At 37.3% G+C, this 23095-nt stretch overlaps 1 long non-coding RNA gene across 1 annotated transcript; it reads right to left on the reverse strand.

The window, feature by feature from the left end:
- Positions 1–12126: 12126 nt before the first annotated feature.
- On the reverse strand, positions 12127–14289 carry LOC149843491 (uncharacterized). Its single transcript, XR_016430887.1, has 2 exons — positions 13234–14289; positions 12127–12966 (listed from the first exon to the last, which is right to left on the reverse strand). It is a non-coding gene; the product is annotated as an uncharacterized LOC149843491 (long non-coding RNA).
- Positions 14290–23095: the final 8806 nt, after the last annotated feature.

A 23095-nucleotide genomic window follows, 5' to 3' on the forward strand; every position in this document is an offset into this window, starting at 1 on the left:
TTCATGGTTATATTTTGTGCAATAAATCATTGTTACATATGTTTATGATTTTTAAAAAAAAAATCAACCCAACCCTTCTCATAATTAGTGAAAAGGCACGACATAGAACAATGCAACACCTTACAACAAACTGCAAACTATGTCAAAAATATCTTTAACAAAACCCACGGGAAACCAACACATAAGAACAAGAGCAGCAGCACTGATATAGTCCAAACCAAAGAAAGACCAATAGAGAATATAACCTAACAAGCAACTCACCAAAGTCATCTGGCACTTCATCAGAAGAGGACTTCAGCTAGGTGAAGTTTCACACGGAAAAAAAGCTACAAAAGAATGGAACACAATAAGAAGTCCAAAGGTTGATGACAGGTATCTATTGGACCAATGAAGACGCACAGAGCAGATCTAATCTCATGATGGCTCTTCCATTCCAATCACCTCTCTGACAGCATTCTGAATGTATACCATATCATGATGCAGGTTGAAAGTCTTTCTTTGTTTGCAGTAGATCACATAATCAACCAAGGCCAGCAGAATGATAATGTCCCATATGAAAGAATCTCTACGAGGCTCTACACATTAAACTGCTATAAGCAATCCAGTAAGGCCAGAAGTGGATAAAAAGAGAGCAGAAGCAATAGATCTCTTACACAGAATCTTTCCCCTTTTGAAAATTAATCACGATATATCACCAAAAAAGTTGGGACAATTCCAATAAAAAAGACAACAAACAAAACCTGACAATCAACCATGAAGATGATTAACAATTGAAACCGCTTAAAAAAAAGTAGACCAATAAGATTATCACAAAAAGACAAACCACGTTAAGGTACAAACGTTTAGAAGAATAGGTGCAGCATCTATATGCCCAACGAACAGAGGTCACATAAAAACTAGCAGGATATGAACTACAGCAGGATGCATGTGATTGGAAGAGAGACATAAATAGGGTCACTTAAGACCCGTAGGCTATGATCTAGAGCAAGATGCATTAGAAACTCCATTTTGCCCACGACACAGTCAACCGGACACACCATTTTACCATCCATACATACAGGTTTATATTCAATTTATAATTTATAATTTATAATTATATTTTCAGTATATATAATATATATTTTAGATATAACATATATATTTAAATTATATTCATTTTATTTTGTATTTATGTGATTTAATAATATATATAGTCGTGTCCCCATACTCAACCAAGAGTCCCAAAATTAGCTCCTGAAAAATTCGGTCCACAGAAAAGAGACAAGTGCCCCATCAAAAAGCACACAACTTCCACCGACGCCCACATGAGACAACTACTATTGACAGGAATGGCAAATGAAGCAATAGACAAGATCAGAGCCTAACAAGAAACTGCAGTAGTTACAAAGCAACCATTCAAGAAAGATTGCAGACAAGCCATCAGATACCTACAACAGGCACCCATTCCTTCTAATCTCCAGATTAGATGCAAAACAGGAGAATGTTTTCAGTTAATTGCGCAACATTTACAAGAAAGCACACCAACTAACCATGCAGGTCTCTGGACTTCACAGTTCGTCAAAGCCAACACTTGCCAAGACACCAAATTGAGCGACCATATGCAGAAAGCAAAACCTAGAACTCTAACCTCACGCTACATGTAGTAATATAAATGAAAAGACCCAATAGAAGACGGAAAGATGCCCAATAAAATGTAACTACCACAACAAAAATACAACAACTACGCCTTCATCCCAAAATAATTGGGGTCGGCGATATGAACCAAATAAGAAAATCATTATGGGTCTTCCACATGAATCCTTGTCCTCCAATCTTTTCTATCCAATGTCATGTCGTCGGTGAAGTTCAAAGCATTCATATCCTTTCATGAAAAGGAATGGAAAAGTCTCAAAGATCCTGAGCATGACTTACATTAAATAGCTTATCAAAATAATCTTTTCATCTGCTTAATCTACTCATCTTTGACTAAAACCCTTTGTGTTTCATCTTTGATACATCTAACCGTACCCAAATCTCTCGATTTCCTATCTCTCATCATTGCAAGCCTATAAATATCCTTCTCGCCCTCTGTGGTATCCAACTTGTCATAAACCTCCTTATATACCTTATCCCTCATTTTGAACTATTTTTTTAGTTTTCCTCTTTGCTATCATATACTTCTCCAAATTCTCATTATCACAACTCTTACTTCGATTTCTATAACACTCTATTTTAACCTTAATAGCTAATTTGACATCCTCGTTCCACCATGATGTATCTTTACCTAACGGTGCACCGCCTTTAGACTCACCCAATACCTCCTTAGTCACCTTTCTCATGCAACCCGCTATTTTATTCCACGTTGATTCTGAATCCTCCTCGAGACACCAATCAACTTTCTTAACTACCTGCTCTACAAACATTCCTTGTTTAGCTCCTTTCAGTACCCCCACTTAATTCTAGGCTCTATCTTATGTCTATCTCTTTTGTGGCATTTTCTAAATCTAAGATCTAAAATTAAGACTCTATGTTGTGTAGCTACACTTTCTCCCGGTATAACCTTACAATCGATGCAACAATCCCTATCTCTCTTTATAAGTAGAAAAAATCTATCTGAATCGTATTAACGCCACTTTTAAATGTTACTAGGTGAGACTTCCTCTTCCTAAACCAAGTGTTAGCTAAGATCATATCATAGGCAACCCAAAATCTAAAATCCTTTCTCCACTTTCGTTTTTTTCTCCTATACCATAACCTTCATGGATACTCTCAAATCCATCCCTACTAATGCCTACATGCATTAGGGTCACCGCCGATGAAAAGCTTTTCTCCATAAAATATCCCTTGTACTACTTCATCCAAATCTTCTCAAAATTTGCGCTTAATGGAATCATCTAAACCTACTTGATGTGCATAAACACTAATAATATTAATAATATCCGTACCTAATACTAATTTAACAAGTAAAATCTTATCACCCTTTTTACGGACCTCAACTACATTATCTATAAACTCACGACTAATAACAATCCCTAATTCATTCCTATTCCTATTCCTATTTATTCCTCTATACCAAATCTTATATCCCCAAGGTTCTATCAATTTTTCTTTCTCACCTACCCATTTGGTCTCCTGTAGACATGAAATATCAATCTTTCTCCTACACATAACATCTACTAATTTTATAGTCTTGAACTATCTTCTTTACCCTCACCCATCCAACAGAGAAAACCCTTGCCTATTTGACACCACACCCGGGCGCCGGTGTGACGCATCGCTTATGGGAGACCTAGCAACCCTTGCCCATTTATCACTGCCTCCGGGCCTATAGAGTACAGGGCGTCGCTCAGTAGGGAACGCCCCAACGAAATTCTCATATTGATTCATATTCATAGGGTGTGACTTAAGTTTTTATGTTGACCGACACTGGCCAATCGCAACCCTCCTTTATCCGGGCTTGGGACCAAAACAACAAAAATAAAGGAAGAAAATTGTTCCTAAGGCAAACTCTAGGCATCCAAAATCCTAGGCATGCATTGCATGATTTAAGCCAAAAATTCACAGGAAAAATGTGGCCCTGCCGAATCATGGAAGCTGGGAACACTCCTGAACAGCACAAAATGAACTCGTGAATCACCAACTTACACTGCAATAATACAAACCCCAAAGGCTTCCCAGCAGCATGAAGTCCCCACAAAACCGAATGGCTTTCCAGTATAAAAAACTAACGACTGATACATGACCTACAAAGCCATGATTGCAAGAGCAATGTACTCCCAACAGTATCAATAAAGAAACCACAGAAAGGCACATATAAGAGACCAACGGAAAAATCTTCAGGACAGCACAGATCACCCACAATGCATGTAATGTAGTAAAACAGAACCAAATCTGCACCACTTTCACTTGCAAAGGTGGCTGAGCTTACCTATATTGGATCACCAAAGCAACCGCATCAAGACAAAACACCTATCTACACCAAGGCATGTTTAGAAGTGAGAAACATTCTCATAGGAAAAGAAAATTGTACACATGAGAAGTTCTCATATGAAAAAATTCTCTCATTTGTGTCAAATGAGAGCTGAGAGAATGAAGTTAAAAAATATGATAAATGTGATAATATTGTGTACCCACTTGTCAAAACTCAAAATGTTTCCTGAAACATATACACAAGCCATTGGTGGGCAGCAACCCATTCCTTTTCCATCATCCTAATTGGAGAGCAGCAACATGCTCAGAAGTCCCATCCATCCATCGTGAATGGCAGCAAAGATTCAATGATGGTCTCCATAAGCTCAACCTATAATTCATTATTGATTGAGTTGGAGCAGTTCAAGGAGAAGAGGGACCCATCAAAGAAGATACAATTGCAATTTTCATACATGGAACTGCAGAACCTAAGATGGGCAGCACCAAGCAGCCAAATGGAGAGAGAGAGAGAGAGAGATGAAAATGAAGGCAATGGAGTGGCAGCTGACAGAGAGATACTTTGAGGGCAAGACTGCCATAATGCAAAAAGAAAATTTTTGATAGGAAAAATTCCTCAACCCCTATCAAAAGTTTTTAGAAAAACTTCCTTTCAGAAATTCTCTTGTTTCGAATAGATGGGAAGTTTTAATTTTTCATTCATACTATAACTTTTCCTGTTATTTACCTGCTTCCAGACGTGCTCTAAAGAAACTCCTTAAAGACGACTACACAGAAAAAATGCATCACCCAAGTACACAAGCAAACCCACATTGAAGCCTTGAAATAGGAAGACAAAGATTATGAAAATGAATCAACAAGATGGCATGAAGTCTGCAAAGAAGCAACAAAAAAGGCGCAGTAGTGCTGCAGACTAACCAGGGAACATGATGTTAACAGGAACAGACATTCGAAAGCAAGAAAATAAATTTGACAACCAAATAGATTGATAATGAACAAAAGATTTATAGCAAGTCACTTTTCCAGTATTTAGAGGAGAAACGGTAGAAAGAAACTCCTGAGAGAGAGAGATTGTAAACCACAAAAAACTTCCATGCTCCACAGTTTTATTTGCACTTCTTCTATACCACAACATTACCACTTTTTTATTACAACAGTGAGTCCGTACAAGCAACAAGTACAACAAATGCTTTACATAGATATCTAGAAGCTCGTGAAGTTATATATAATGCCCATCATTAAGATCTACTATAACAATAGCACAGATCCCATCATTTTCCACCCAACACCACAGCCACCAGAATGACCCTTCAAAGTTTTGAAGGGAATAAGAAGAAATTGACACAAACACCAGATGAGTCACACCCTAGCACAATTAAAATTTTCCAGTTAGCACAAACAGAAAAAGTAGACGAACAACAGGTAATCAGGTACTTAAGCAGCAGCAGCTTAACAGCAACAAATGGAAAACAAAATTGAACCAAAATGTTCTGGACAGACCAACTCAGCTAATCACTTACAGAACAATGTTGTCCCCATTTCATTGTATTCAGTGATGAAGGGAAAATCGCACTGTAAACAACAGCAACATGAGAAAAATTGGGAAGGAGGACGTCCTAGCAAAGAAACCAAAACGCTGGAAAAGATTACAGCAGACAGTAGGCATCACCACCACCAACAAAAAGTCCCCGATAGCAAGAACAAAAGATGCCTAAAAAGCAACACATCAAGAGTACCATAAAGAAGAATTCCTTGAAAACAAAAATAAGATTGTAGACCTGGAAGAAGAAAGAAGAGGAAAAAGAGAAGTAAACAAAACAATAGAGCCGAAGACCATATTACAAAAGATTTTTGCAGCTTATGCATGCCCAGTGACATCTCTTTATAAGAACATTGTTCCTGATTTAAAAGAAAAGCTTGCAATTTACAAAAGCAGAATAAGGAACCAACTTGCTACATGACGAGGGTCAAAACACTCAAAACCTTACAGCCAGGAAGCTTTAAAGGATGATTCGAGCACCAATACATCCAATTGCCCTAAAAGTAGGTGCAAGTGACAGAATTAACAAATCACCAAAACAAATAGTCAGTGGAGTAGACATTAAGAAATTCTCAAAATTTAACAAAATAAATAAATGCAGCCATCCATTAACTGAATACCATCAATACACACCTCCAATTCCATGACCAACCAAATATAATTTATTATCCAACTGCATGGAAATAAAAGTTGATACTCAGCAGAATAAACCACAATAGCCACATATTCTAAAAACCATTAAAAAATACAATTCAAATAACCAAATGGAGTCTGCTGATGTTGGAACCACGTCCACGAACACAGCTCATTAAACAAACCAACAATCTGACCCTACAGATCCAGACAGCAAACATGGGATGAATCAACATCAACGCATCCGATCCGGAAGAAAAGAAGAAGAGCAGGGAGGAAGAAAGATAATATTGAAAAATAAAAACTAAAAATACAATTCATGATAAAGTTTGGTCTTAGCTATAAGCCACCAGCAATAATCCTACCTGTTTGCCTGTTCACAAAACCAACAACTAAATCACAGACTCTCCCAAACAAAACCATAACAAATAACAAATGAACTTATAATCCTCTTCTGCCAATGGTGCCAAGACTCCTCTGCCACTTTGATCTCAGCTCCCCCCATATGTTCCAACAATCCGCAATACGAATTAAAATGCCCAAAATTCACTACGAGGCAGAAATTGGATATAACCATCATTGAATAACAAAGATTCAAAGAGAAAAACTAAAATTCCAAGGAAAAAAATAACAAAAGGCACAATCTAATCAGACAGCAATCTAATCAAATAACCAAATGGAGTCTGCTGATGTTGGAACCACGCCCGCAAACACAGATCATTAACAAAACCAACAATCTGACCCTACAGATCCAGACAGCAAACATGGGATGAATCAACATCAAAGCATCCGATCCAGAAGAAAAGAAGAAGAGCAGGGAGGAAGAAAGATAATATTGAAAAATAAAAACTAAAAATACAATTCACGATAAAGTTAGGTCTTTGCTTCAAGCCACCAGCAATAATCCTACCCGTTTGCCTGTTCACAAAACCAACAACTAAATCATTGACTCTCCCAAACAAACAAAACCATAACAAATACCAAATGAACTTATAATCCTCTTCTGCCAATGGTGCCAAGACTCCTCTGCCACTTTGCTCTCAGCTCCCCCCATACGTTCCAACAATCCGCAATACGAATTAAAATGCCCAAAATTCACTACGAGGCAGAAATTGGATATAACCATCATTGAATAACAAAGATCCAAAGAGAAAAACTAAAATTCCAAGGGAAAAAACTAACAAAAGCCACAATCTAATCAGACAGCAATCTAATCAAATAACCAAATGGAGTCTGCTGATGTTGGAACCACGCCCACGAACACAGCTAATTAACAAAACCAACAATCTGACCCTATAGATCCAGACAGCAAACATGGGATGAATCAACATCAAAGCATCCGATCCGGAAGAAAAGAAGAAGAGCAGGGAGGAAGAAAGATAATAACGAAAAATAAAAACTAAAAATACAATTCACGATAAAGTTAGATCTTTGCTTCAAGCCACCAGCAATAATCCTACCCGTTTGCCTGTTCACAAAACAAACAACTACATCACCGACTCTCCCAAACAAACAAAACCATAACAAATAACAAATGAACTTATAATCCTCTTCTGCCAATGGTGCCAAGACTCCTCTGCCACTTTGCTCTCAGCTCCCCCCATATGTTCCAACAATCCGCAATACGAATTAAAATGCCCAAAATTCACTACGAGGCAGAAATTGGATATAACCATCATTGAATAACAAAGATTCAAAGAGAAAAACTACAATTCCAAGGAAAAAAAACTAACAAAAGGCACAATCTAATCAGACAGCAATCTAATCAAATAACCAAATGGAGTCTGCTGATGTTGGAACCACGCCCACGAACACAGCTCATTAACAAAACCAACAATCTGACCCTACAGATCCAGACAGAAAACATAGGATGAATCCACAACAAAGCATCCGATCCGGAAGAAAAGAAGAAGAGCAGGGAGGAAGAAAGATAATATTGAAAAATAAAAACTAAAAATACAATTCACGGTATAGTTAGGTCTTTGCTTCAAACCGCCAGCAATAATCCTACCCGTTTGCCTGTTGACAAAACCAACAACTAAATCACCGACTCTCCCAAACAAACAAAACCAATAACAAATAACAAATGAACTTATAATCCTCTTCTGCCAATGGTGCCAAGACTCCTCTGCCACTTTGCTCTCAGCTCCCCCCATATGTTCCAACAATCCGCAATACAAATTAAAATGCCCAAAATTCACTACGAGGCAGAAATTGGATATAACCATATCATTGAATAACAAAGATTCAAAGAGAAACTAAAATTCCAAGGGAAAAAACTAACAAAAGGCACAATCTAATCAGACAGCAATCTAATCAAATAACCAAATGGAGTCTGCTGATGTTGGAACCACACCCACGAGCACAGCTCATTAACAAAACCAACAATCTGACCCTACAGATCCAGACAGCAAACATGGGATGAATGAACATCAAAGCATCCGATCCGGAAGAAAAGAAGAAGAGCAGGGAGGAAGAAAGATAATAATGAAAAATAAAAACTAAAAATACAATTCACGATAAAGTTAGCTCTTTGCCGCAAGCCACCAGCAATAATCCTACCCGTTTGCCTGATCACAAAACCAACAACTAAATCACTGACTCGCCCAAACAAACAAAACCATAACAAATAACAAATGAACTTATAATCCTCTTCGGCCAATGGTGCCAAGACTCCTCTGCCACTTTGCTCTCAGCTCCCCCCATATGTTCCAACAATCCGCAATACGAATTAAAATGCCCAAAATTCACTACGAGGCAGAAATTGGATATAACCATCATTGAATAACAAAGATTCAAAGAGAAAAATAAAATTTCCAAGGAAAAAAACTAACAAAAGGCACAATCTAATCAGACAGCAATCTAATCAAATAACCAAATGGAGTCTGCTGATGTTGGAACCACGCCCACGAACACAGCTCATTAACAAAACCACCAATCTGACCCTACAGATCCAGACAGCAAACATGGGATGAATCAACATCAAAGCATCCGATCTGGAAGAAAAGAAGAAGAGCAGGGAGGAAGAAAGATAATATTGAAAACTAAAAACTAAAAATACAATTCACGATAAAGTTAGGTCTTTGCTTCAAGCCACCAGCAATAATCCTACCCGTTTGCCTGTTCACAAAACCAACAACTAAATCACAGACTCTCCCAAACAAACAAAACCATAACAAATAACAAATGAACTTATAATCCTCTTCTGCCAAAGGTGCCAATACTCCTCTGCCACTTTGATTTCAGCTCCCCCCATATGTTCCAACAATCCGCAATACGAATTAAAATGCCCAAAATTCACTACGAGGCAGAAATTGGATATAACCATCATTGAATAACAAAGATTCAAAGAGAAAAACTACAATTCCAAGGAAAAAAAACTAACAAAAGGCACAATCTAATCAGACAGCAATCTAATCAAATAACCAAATGGAGTCTGCTGATGTTGGAACCACGCCCACGAACACAGCTCAATAAACAAAACCAACAATCTGACCCTACAGATACAGACAGAAAACATAGGATGAATCAACAACAAAGCATCCGATCCGGAAGAAAAGAAGAAGAGCAGGGAGGAAGAAAGATAATATTGAAAAATAGAAAACTAAAAATACAATTCACGATAAAGTTAGGTCTTTGCTTCAAGCCACCAGCAATAATCCTACCCGTTTGCCTGTTCACAAAACCAACAACTAAATCACCGACTCTCCCAAACAAACAAAACCATAACAAATAACAAATGAACTTATAATCCTCTTCTGCCAATGGTGCCAAGACTCCTCTGCCACTTTGCTCTCAGCTCCCCCCATATGTTCCAACAATCCGCAATACAAATTAAAATGACCAAAATTCACTACGAGGCAGAAATTGGATATAACCATCATTGAATAACAAAGATTCAGAGAGAAAAACTAAAATTCCAAGGGAAAAAACTAACAAAAGGCACAATCTAATCAGACAGCAATCTAATCAAATAACCAAATGGAGTCTGCTGATGTTGGAACCACGCCCACGAACACAGCTCATTAACAAAACCAACAATCTGACCCTACAGATCCAGACAGCAAACATGGGATGAATGAACATCAAAGCATCAGATCCGGAAGAAAAGAAGAAGAGCAGGGAGGAAGAAAGATAATAATGAAAAATAAAAACTAAAAATACAATTCACGATAAAGTTAGCTCTTTGCCGCAAGCCACCAGCAATAATCCTACCCGTTTGCCTGTTCACAAAACCAACAACTAAATCACCAACTCGCCCAAACAAACAAAACCATAACAAATAACAAATGAACTTATAATCCTCTTCGGCCAATGGTGCCAAGACTCCTCTGCCACTTTGCTCTCAGCTCCCCCCATATGTTCCAACAATCCGCAATACGAATTAAAATGCCCAAAATTCACTACCAGGCAGAAATTGGATATAACCATCATTGAATAACAAAGATTCAAAGAGAAAAATAAAAATTCCAAGGAAAAAAACTAACAAAAGGCACAATCTAATCAGACAGCAATCTAATCAAATAACCAAATGGAGTCTGCTGATGTTGGAACCACGCCCACGAACACAGCTCATTAACAAAACCAACAATCTGACCCTACAGATCCAGACAGCAAACATGGGATGAATCAACATCAAAGCATCCGATCTGGAAGAAAAGAAGAAGAGCAGGGAGGAAGAAATATAATATTGAAAACTAAAAACTAAAAATACAATTCACGATAAAGTTAGGTCTTTGCTTCAAGCCACCAGCAATAATCCTACCCGTTTGCCTGTTCACAAAACCAACAACTAAATCACAGACTCTCCCAAAAAAACAAAACCATAACAAATAACAAATGAACTTATAATCCTCTTCTGCCAATGGTGCCAATACTCCTCTGCCACTTTGATTTCAGCTCCCCCCATATGTTCCAACAATCCGCAATACGAATTAAAATGCCCAAAACTCACTACAAGGGAGAAATTGGATATAACCATCATTGAATAACAGAGATTCAAAGAGAAAAACTAAAATTCCAAGGGAAAAAACTAACAAAAGGCACAATCTAATCAGACAGCAATCTAATCAAATAACCAAATGGAGTCTGCTGATGTTGGAACCACACCCACGAACACAGCTCATTAACAAAACCAACAATCTGACCCTACAGATCCAGACAGTAAACATGGGATTAATCAACATCAAAGCATCCGATCCGGAAGAAAAGAAGAAGAGCAGGGAGGAAGAAAGATAATAATGAAAAATAAAAACTAAAAATACAATTCACGATAAAGTTAGCTCTTTGCCGCAAGCCACCAGCAATAATCCTACCCGTTTGCCTGTTCACAAAACCAACAACTAAATCACTGACTCGCCCAAACAAACAAAACCATAACAAATAACAAATGAACTTATAATCCTCTTCGGCCAATGGTGCCAAGACTCCTCTGCCACTTTGCTCTCAGCTCCCCCCATATGTTCCAACAATCCGCAATACGAATTAAAATGCCCAAAATTCACTACCAGGCAGAAATTGGATATAACCATCATTGAATAACAAAGATTCAAAGAGAAAAATAAAAATTCCAAGGAAAAAAACTAACAAAAGGCACAATCTAATCAGACAGCAATCTAATCAAATAACCAAATGGAGTCTGCTGATGTTGGAACCACGCACACGAACACAGCCCATTAACAAAACCAACAATCTGACCCTACAGATCCAGACAGCAAACATGGGATGAATCAACATCAAAGCATCGGATCCGGAAGAAGAAAGATAATATTGAAAAACAAAAACTAAAAATACAATTCACGATAAAGTTAGATCTTTGCTTCAAGCCACCAGCAATAATCCTACCCGTTTGCCTGTTCACAAAACCAACAACTAAATCACCGACTCTCCCAAACAAACAAAACCATAACAAATAACAAATGGAACTTATAATCCTCTTCTGCCAATGGTGCCAAGACTCCTCTGCCACCTTGATCTCAGCTCCACCCATATGTTCCAACAATCCGCAATACGAATTAAAATGCCCAAAATTCACTACGAGACAGAAATTGGATATAACCATCATTGAATAACAAAGATTCAAAAGAGAAAAACTAAAATTACAAGGAAAAAAACTAACAAAAGGCACAATCTAATCAGGCAGCAATAAAGATGGGAAAACCCTAATAAAATGCTGCAAGATTCTTATCTACACATCCACATAAATCGCAGTATGCTCCACCATCCTAGCACCTTGCTGCATAACTTACCTGATACATAAAGGACAAAACAGACAAGGCATCACCCCCAAATTATTCACTGATGGCCAATTAAATACTCTGACATTCCCCTATAAGAGTTTAAGAACGATACAACCAACAGAGGTTCCAACCTACCAACCACGAACCACCACAAAAGCCTCATATAGCAGCCTATCTATGGCCAACAGCAACTCCAATGGCCACGCGCATTTGCCATCCAAACAGAAAAAAAAGTTCATAATATGACAGTCGATGCTTGCACTACCAAAGCAATCACAATAAGATAGTGGTCTAGAATAATCCAAATAAAATAGTCCAAAGAAGTAAAGATAGGAGGATAAGATAACGACTACAACAGAACGGACTATTCCACTTAAAAACATCTTACAAACACGACTCCAAGTTGTGTTTCTTGGTCTCATATTGCTTGCAGCAAAGAATCTCCTGCAGTAAATCCGGAGCATCAACACCCTCTTCTGTAGGGAAAAAGACCCAAAGAAAAAAAAGAGTTGCAAAGACGAGGACAATAAAAATAGCAATAAAAAAGAGCAGATGATCATGTCTACCCCGCAAATACAACTCCAAAAATGTTTTTTGTAGATTGGTTGTCACCCAGCCTAAGCACCAAAGGTACGCATTTCCTGTCCCCTGCAATGACTTTTGAATATCAATACCCGGAGGAGGAGCCACCAGAAGAAGAATATTCTTAATTCGATGGATCATATACACAGGCAGAAGAAGAATAGTTCATGCACTACGATAACAGTGTTGACCAAGTGAAGTAGCTTTCCCTTTTCATAATCAATCTATCGATGGATAAGAAAAGATTAAATTTGATCTTGGCCACATCCATAAAGAGAATCCGCACTACATCAACAAACAAGTGGCCAATATCAACCTCGCAATGATACCCACCATTGAAAAAAATAATAATAAACCTCCATTACAAAACGGATAACCCTCTTCATATCAGAGAACACACTGCCGCACATCCAAATGCTTTTGCTCCGACCATGGCAGCAAGCCCTAGATTCAACAACAGAACCAGAACCAACATGAGATGTATACTAGTCCTACTAAAAGAGGGCAAGTCCAGTAAAACTCGTTTTTTCAACCCATAATAACACCGCACAGCTAATCACGAAGTAAAGTCTGCGGTCAGCATAAACCTAGACCAAGACAGGGAGAGAAATCATCCAAACTTGATAAGCAAACAGCTATGCATCACGGTGAAGGGAAAGGGCAAGGTCACACCAATTGCCCCAAAACCGACACTAAAACCTTACCTGCTTGCTTCTACTATCGTATTCATAATCACTCATCTAATCCATAAATCTCAACTCATCAATCATATGCAGAAGAGCGGCATACCAGCAGATGACTAACCAACAGAAGGCTGACTTCTCTACCACGAATCCTTTAAAGCAAGATCAGAAAGACGAACACAAGATTTGCAATCAACCTCCCGTAACCTCAGAGCCCTTGCTTCTCTATTCCAGATAATCAGCATCAAAATTTCGTCCTATTATCATACTGGCTACAGATCGACAACTCAAAATCATCTTATATCAAATAAAATCGAAACCTACAACACAATTTGCCGCAAAAACAGACCGCAAACAGCAGAGAAGAGGCATCATCCTAAAGAACTCAAATCAAACGAATAAACGCTTGCTGATAGCGATCCGATCTGTCCCTTTGCTTCGCTCTCCTCCTGGATAGAGAAATCAGGAAAAGCCAAAGAGTGAAAACCGAACCCTACATGGTGGAAGAAAGAAGGAAGACCCTAAATCCAGAGCAAGAAACCCAAAAACGCGCAGCAGACAGAACACAAGGGAACAAACTCGCCCTAACCCCACATTGGAGGACGAGAAGTTAGGGAAAGGAGCGAGGGTTGGGGGTATTTATAAGCAGAGAGGGCATGAATCTACGGTCCTGATGAAGCGGTTGGCAACACAACGTACGGCTAGATTTGGTCTTACTTTCCTGAGGAGGTAAGTGGTTGGCAACACAACGTGGAATAGTTTTGAAGAATATGACACGTCAGCGAGAGACGTGAGAACCGCCTTTCCCACGCGGAAAATGGGCCACCCCTCGAGTTTGGACGGGTCGGATAGGGTCGCATTATAGTAGTTCCGGACCGGGGTCCGAATTCGAAAATCAGGGGCAATCCTGGTCCGAATCTGGATGCGAACCTTATCCGATAGCGTAGAGTTGAATCAAGATTCTAATTGTAAATGATAATTCTGGATCCAATAAGAAAGGTTGAAATTTAACATGTAAAAGTGTGAAAACAGATTGGGGTTTGATCCAGATTTGAACATAGATCTGATAGGGAGAATCTATCCACACTCGCAACCAAATCCTATTTGCAAATCGAATTTTTATTCATAGTGTCAGATTCAATTCAAAATTCCAAAACCAATCCAATCCATTTGCACCAAAACTGGAAGCGACTTTGGTTGGACATATCATAGAGGCAGTCCTTGGACCATGGAGGTATGATCCGATCCAACAAGCAGGATTGCCCGTGTATTGGATCTGATCCAACTTGACACGGATATATTCCTATAAGCTACCAACTACATACAAAATAAGATCAAATGTGTATTTAGATGGGATCCTGACTTATCTAATTTGATCTTTTTGGATTCGAAGCAAAATTTTTTCTACCAGATTAGACCAATTCATTTCATGTATGGATCCAGACCCTACATTTCTTATGGGTACGAACTATATATCGCAAATTTTATATGTATAACTGAATAAACAAACTGGATCCAGGCCCAACTGCATTCATATCATGCAGACTCCACCCAACAGGCTTATAGATTCATCCTCGGTGGTACCAATTTCGGATTACTATTAGGTGGAACCAGGTAAAATGGATCTGAGTCCAAACACGGACCAGCTTAATGGAGTCTTGAAAGACCCATAAACTCCGAAATGGATCCTGAGTCAAGCAAAACTAGGCCACCGTCCAGCCAATCAGTGGGTCTGGCCCGACGACCACGATTAGTCAATTAGGAAGGCCAGATTCCAAGTCAAACCAAGTTTTAATTGGCATGGTTCATCAGATCCAATTGGACATGATCTGACTCTGATAAGTTGGTTGTAGGGGTGGCAATCGGGTCAGGTCGACGGGTTGATGGGTCAGAATACCTCAACACGAACACGACCCGTTCATTAAACGGGTTGGATGTGGCAAACACGAACATGACCCATTTATTAATTGGGTAACCCGACACGACACTGTTAACCCGTTTAATAAATAGGTCGGGTTGACACGACACGATTACTTGACATGGTGACCCGTTTATTAAACGAGTCAACCCGATAACATAGACATTTTTGTTTACGATTTGATTTTAGTTCGGACTATTGGTCAAACAGGAGTTAGGGTTAGATAAGTTAATATATATATATATATATATATATATAAACGGGTTGCGGGTTGACAGGTTCGTGTAAACGGGTTGACCCGCCTGCCTAACCCATTTATTAAACGGATCAAACGGGTTGGTATACCCCTAACATGAACACGAACATGACCCGTTTAAGCCAAACCTTAATCCGACTAAGAAGCGGGTTGGCGGGTCAGATTTTTGCCACCCTTTGTTGGTTGTGGTCATCACATGGTACATGCACCAAGTTCATGCTAATCTTGTCAACTGTCAACTAGTTTTTTCCAAACTGTGGGCTGACCTGTGCGTGCGAAGAGGCTGGATGGTAGTGACAAATATTGAGAGATTTATGAAAATCTTTTGATAATATCATGAGAAATTACTTGAAAGTTTAAAACGGTAATTTTTCCACAAGATTTTCAAAATATCATGATTTTCAGCAAAACATGAATATCATGATTTAAACATGATATTTATGTTTTGAACAGCTATTTATCGAGAAAAAATAGTGCAGTTTTCATTTTTAAATTTGTTTATTTATATTTTCTTATAAAAAATAATTTTTAATTAATTATTTTTTATTGCCGATATTTTGCCTAAAAATGCAAAATTAAAAAAAAAATCTCGTGAGTTTTTTTTTTTTACTGCCCAAAAAAAAAGCGAGTTTTAATCTTTTGTCACTATAATAATAAAAATAATTTTAAGTATTTTTATATTTATTAAAAATAGTCATTCAAGATTGAAGCCTATCGATTTTTGTTCGATACAATATGTATCAGCCGATACAAAACAGTATACGCACAGATACTGACAAACATTGTTCCAAACCCAACAGTTGTTGCGACTGGAACATGGACATGACCCCAGTTGACAGTGGGACTGGCAAAGCTTATATCCAAGAAGGCGTGATCTTTTTGATGAGCCCATGGGAATTGAAGCCTATGGGCTTAGACAGGACACAGACTTTACTGTGGCTGGTCTAACTCTGTCCGCACCCAACCTGGGATTCTTATCCAAACAGCTGTAAAGGTAAACCCAATCGGTGAAAATTCGTTGTTCACATCTTTAAAAAGTGAAAGATAAAACAAAATTTATAAATTTCAAATTCTTCAAAAAAAAGTGAGTTCTTTACCTTTGCTTACGAGAAATCTATCGTCATCACTGCTTAAGAGGGGAAGTGGGTGTTCATGGAGATACATACTAAGAATTGAACCTGGAATTCCCGCTAGTCGTGGAGATACTTGTGAATAAATCAGGTATTAGTTTTTGGGGAGGAAGTTTCATAGTCAGGAATTGTTTTTGAAATTAAACTTTTATGTTTTTGATGATGTATATTCAATGGAATTGGGCCGGGACAAGGTCTCCACCCTCGTCTCATCTCAAAATTTTGCTTTTCATCCCTCTTTCATCTCTGTCTCAAACTAAAGGGGAATAAAATAGTTGTCCTCATCCCATCTCAAACTAACTTTATGCATATTTTAACAGCATTAAGAATAAAATAAGGAGAGAAAGGGTTTAGGGTTAAGAATATATGTGTATATATAAAGATTTTTTAATATATAAAGATATATTAATAATTTCATTAACGGAGACCGGGTGAGGTGCGAAGCAGGTTATATGTCCCCCCCCCCCCCCCCCCGAAACATGCAGGTGCGTGTTCTCGAGTCTGAATGAGTGCCATGTATGTAAGCACGTGGAGCTCGTTTCTCCATGTGTATCAGCATCACTTAGCATCGGAGTCCGATTTGTTTGCAAAGACTTAATTACCCTTTTCCGTCAATAACACCATGAAACGATGTTTCGAGTAAATGACAAAAATGTTTTCCCGTCAGAAAGGGTTAAAATTATCATCATTTTATCCATAAGGAGTAAACTCCTATACTTTAACAGGAGCTCCTCGCAATATTTCACCTTAAACGTTCTGGCTCACCCTTTGACGATGCACCATCTGCTGTAACAGGAGCTCCCTTTGACGTCGTCTGCTGCTGCGGGATCACCCTTTGACATCGTCTACTGCCACCGGAGCACCCCTTTGGCATCGTCTGCTATCGTCGAAGCACCCCTTTTCGTCGTCTATTATCGTCGAAGCGTAGTCGGAGAACCGTTGCCACCATCGGCTGCATCTACCTTCTAGGTGCTTCTCCTCCACTATCGGATTAGCAAAACTCATGGTGTTTCAATGAGTTTCATTTAAGGTTTCGTTATGTAAACAAATCGATTTGTAAATCTGAATGCTAAATCTTACAACTGGTTGTACTATCGATTTAAGATATTGTTTTGATTATTAATATCAATTTAAGACATTGTTTTGATTTTAAATATTGATTTGTAAGATATCAATAGGAATTTTCATATTGATTTAAGATGTTATATTGATTCTTAATATTGATTTAAGATATTATTTTGATTCTAAATATCAATTTTGTAAGATATCAATACGAATTTCCAAATCGATTTAAGATATTGTTCTGAATCTTAGTATCGATTTCTATGTTGATTCTTGATATTGATTTAAGATATTGTTTTGATTCTTAATATTGATTTCTATCCTGATTTTGTATATCGATTTATAAACTATCAACAAGAATTTCCATATCGATTTATGGCTGACAAAGACGTCATTGCGTAAACCGCCTAAAACGTGAACCATTTAAAGGTATATGTTATTTTATTATAAAATCTTTGGCGGGTCCCATAAGCATTAAACTCCTCTGCTATAAATAGAGATCCTCGCAATATTTTCCCATAAATGTTCCATAAAAAATCTAACGCTTCGTCTTCTTTCGCCAAAGCACCCTTTACCATCTCGATGAGTTTTTGTGTTGTGCAGGTTACCAATGGCTTAGATTCGTAAGAGAAGAAACACTTCGTCATTAAAGAGGAAATCTCTTGACGAAATCGTCAAACATTATCTCACAAATTAATATAAATATTGCATAATATATTACAAATCGATACAGTAATTTAGCATAATAGCTTACAAATCGACACTATAAAACACATAATATCTGACAAATCGGTATACATATCGCATAATATATTACAAATCGATACAAAAATTCAGCACAATAGCTTACAAAATGATATTAACAAACAAAATAATATCTCACAAATCGATAGTATGTTACTACAACCGTGATTTGCGTTACATTGTATATACTGAGTGAATTGACGATACCAGATGGGGTAGACGCCCTTCCTCGGATCTATAAACAAGCATTCTTGTCGACAGGTCCTAGGGTATTACAAATATCTTTAATTTTCAACCATTGAAAAGACAACATCCACTTGTAATAACAAAATGCCTTAATGGCACTCACAATGACATACGTTCTTCAACAATAGAATGATGATATGGAAATGTACTCACGATGCCTTAATGGCACTTGTTGGAATGTTTGCGCATCATTGTTTTTTTTTATACTACCTAACGAAAACGAAGAAGAAGAGAAGACTGTAAAAAGAGATGGCCGACAAATCCCTCTATGACGCCCACCAATGATTGAACCAGTCGTTTGATTTATAGTTATCTCAACGAGGTCGGAACGAACCCGAGAATGCTTTCTACCTAACACAAGGCAGGAACGACAAGGCGGTCATGTGTTGTATCAAAAGCTAAAAACAAAGATGGAACGTGCAAATCTATTTATGAGGAGCGGGAGGACATTTTTGTCCAACACATATCTGTCTTACGGGAGGATATTTTTGTCAAAAACATATCTACCTTTTTTATATGTTATTTTATTATAAAGTCATTGTGGGCAACATTGGCATATGAATTTTGGTGGGTCCCAAGATATTCCTACATACACACCGAAACATGCTAATTTGTGTTCTTGGGAGAACACACAACACCCTCCTGGTGATGTGATATTTACCTTTATTCTTTGTCTATTGCTCATTTCATGTCCTTCATCCCCGGTCTAAATGAGATGAGTTTGAACGACTCCCCATTTTTAAATAATTCAAGACAGGAAACATGCAGAAGCCATGGGCAGAACACGGGGTTCCCGTTTACAACTGACCCGAATTTTCCTATTTCTTACTGCATAAAGGAGAACTGAAATTCTTAAGGTATGTCAAAAGTTGTAGGGCAGTGAATTTGTTGAGGTATGCCAAAAGGTTGAAGACCATACGCAATTGAGGTAAAGATAGAGATGGGATTGGCATATGCTATTAGAAATGGTATTGCAATCTGAAAACATAAAAGATCACTTGCCAAAAGAACACAACAATATAAACAAAGAAACAAACCATGGCAGTTGAATACTAATTGGTAGGGAAGAAATTTTCCAAAAAACACAAACCAAAATCAAATTATTTAGGACAAAATGATCGATTTCATGCTCAATCAATGATTTATGAAGAAAACCTTCACAACTTTTCAAGCAATTCTAGTCATTCATTTCATGATTTTATTACCTTTTTTGAGAAAACATAGCAAATTTTCATTGATTCGTGAGAAATCGTGATTTTCAGTGGCCGATTCATTGCCGACTTGTCACTCAAACGATTCGTCCATAAAATCATTGATTTTACCTTGGTTACAACTTGAATTGCGATCCTACTCAACGATTTGTATGATTCAGCGTCCAGGACAACTACATTGGTTTCTATCTCTAATGAGCCAATTGCCAAGCTCATAAGGGTTGAGTGCCATTGGTGAATACTCTCAAGATGGTAGATCATGTACTGTCATAATTGTATTTGCAATCTCTCTCTCTCTCTCTCTCTCTCTCTCTCTCTCTCGTGGTAGTGTCATGCAAAGGCACATTGTGTGATTCAGAAAAATGTATCTGCAAAGAGTTGAACATGATTCAAATAATGTGTATCATGCTAATTGTTTTCAGTAAATACATGAAATCAGAAACAAACTCTGTAGGAGAGTCAATTTCTTTGAAAATAAATGTGAGTTTCGAAAAATGAAAGAGACTGATATGGGTTCGTCATGCATGCTCAAAATAATTAATCTCGTATTAATATACATGTTAAAGGATTTCATACAACAAAGCAATTTTGTATAATTTATGCATGAGAAAGTAAGTTTTGTGCATTTCATTTGCTGAAAAATGGTGTTTGTGGTTAGACTAAGTTTTCTTTAAAAAAAAAACTTTCTACTTCAACTCAATATTTCTGTCAAAAGGGTTATTTTTAAAAATAATAAAATATTTTTGTTTAGCTTATCATTTTCATTGAAAACTTGTTTCATTTAAGGTTTTGAGAAACTTATGCATTAGAAACATTTTTTATGTATTTCTGAAGAATTTACCAATTTATGAAATTCTTGGAAAAAATTGAAAACTTGCATACTAGTATATTCTTTGGGAAAGGATTTCGTAAATTTTTTAAAAGTGCAAACTTGTGTATGTTTTTCCAATACTTTTTAAAAGTGCAAACTTGTGTATCTTTATAAATGTTTTTTGAAAATTAGATTATTTTACAAAATTTGATATTTTGTATACGTGTCTCTATAATTCTAAGAGTTGGCAGTTTCTTGGATTTGTAAATTTTATTAAGATGTGTATTTTCGTGGTACTTGAATCGGCAAAGTACAAGAGTCGACTCCTTCACTTGAGAATCGACCCATGAATGCTTCACTCGCTTTTGGGCAAACCGAATATTGTTTCCTGGAAAGTCGCATGGGGTCTGAGTTGACGCAGTTGATTCTTTTGCAACCAGAATTTGTCTTTCTTCTAGTTGAGCTTAGTAATGTTTTATTGCATATATAGATCAACCCTGAAATAGGTTAACCTGTGTTTGATATACCTTTGGGTTGAATGCATTAGTTGAGTTTGGTGGTCAAAGAGAGAGACCTGAACCATGTTGAGAAGTATGATATGATTTACATGGACGACGTTATGATTTTCATATTTGTATGCTCTTTGATTTCATATATGAAAGCATGATATGCAGCAATATAAGACTAAGCATGATTTTGTGAATGTCTACGTGTGTATATATCTATATATATATATATGGTTAGTTTATGGACATCATGTAGGTTACTATAATCATTTGAATAATTAACCTATGATTAATATAGCACTAAGTTGAGTAGTTGTTTAAAGACATATGCTTGATTCAACTACGAATTGTGGTACAAGATTCGTTAAAAGGTCATTTTATGAAATTACCGCTGGTAGTTGCTTTAGATCATGAAAAATAATTTGCCAGGTGTGAGCCTACCGTGGATGACAGTGAGGCTGAGCCTACTGTGGTTGGCAGTATGTCTTAGTAAAACATAATGCTGGTGGAGCAAGAAAGTGACCCTAGGCGTGCAACCAAGGGTTTATACAAGTAATTGATAATATTATAAGTTAAATAACTGGTTAGTAACTTGTTAGGCAAGGCCCTATGTACCTAAAGAGTACAATGAGAATCAAATTAATAATGAATGTTAATTAAAAATGAAACAAGTTATACCCTAAAATATGAGGCACATGTAAATGGACTGGGCTCATTGAGCGAGTTAGCACTAACCCCATGGGATGCTGAGTTGTCAAAAGATTCCTTCTTAACAACGATGACAATTGTTCTTATGGGCTCCATCTTGGTCACTAAGGTGGACCAATCCTCAACCATAGTGGCTTTGGGGATGGTTACAAACATGATTAATTGTCAACGGGAGAATTCTCATATTGGACAAGTTTTTTTGGAGAAGATTTTCGTACAATATTTCTTGGGAGTCGAAGTTGATAGAAAAAATGATACGTTGTTGCACAAGTACACCATTCTGTTAAATAAGGCTGGTATGAAAGACTGAAAGACTCTTGTGACTCCTAGTTCATTGAATCAAAAGCTCGGTTGTGATGAGGGGGGATGTGTATGATGAGCCAATCAAGTCTAGAAGTATTGTAGGTAATGCTCCATTCACCTGGCCTCATGTTGCTTATGTTATGAATAAAGTCTCACAATACATACATTCGCTAAGAATTAGTCATGTAGAGGCTATTTAGAGAATACTTCGATATCTTAAAGGTACCCTTCGTGATAGTTTTTGCTAAAAGAAAAGAGATTAAACAAATATTTTTATAACTATATTTTCTTATTCAGATGTAGATTGGGTAGGGTGAACAAAGATAGTCTCAGAATATAGTGTATTTCTTGAAACAAATCTTGTATCATAGCGTAGTAAGAAGTAAAAGGCAATTGCATATTTTAATATAGAGGCCAGGTATAGGGCTATGAGTGTGGCATCATCGAAAATAACATGGGCTAGATATTTGCTTAGTAAATTAAATTAGAAGATGTGTTTTGTGCTATGTCTTGCTTAATCCCAATCTGCAATCTGCATGGTAGAACAAAGCATATGAAAATAGATCAACATTTTATTCAAAGCAAGATAGTGAATGAAGAAATTGAAGCTAAGTTTA

This window comes from Nuphar pumila, chromosome 3, assembly GCF_984573655.1.
Source record: "Nuphar pumila chromosome 3, dmNupPumi1.hap1.1, whole genome shotgun sequence".
In the NCBI taxonomy this organism is placed as follows: Eukaryota; Viridiplantae; Streptophyta; class Magnoliopsida; order Nymphaeales; family Nymphaeaceae; genus Nuphar; species Nuphar pumila.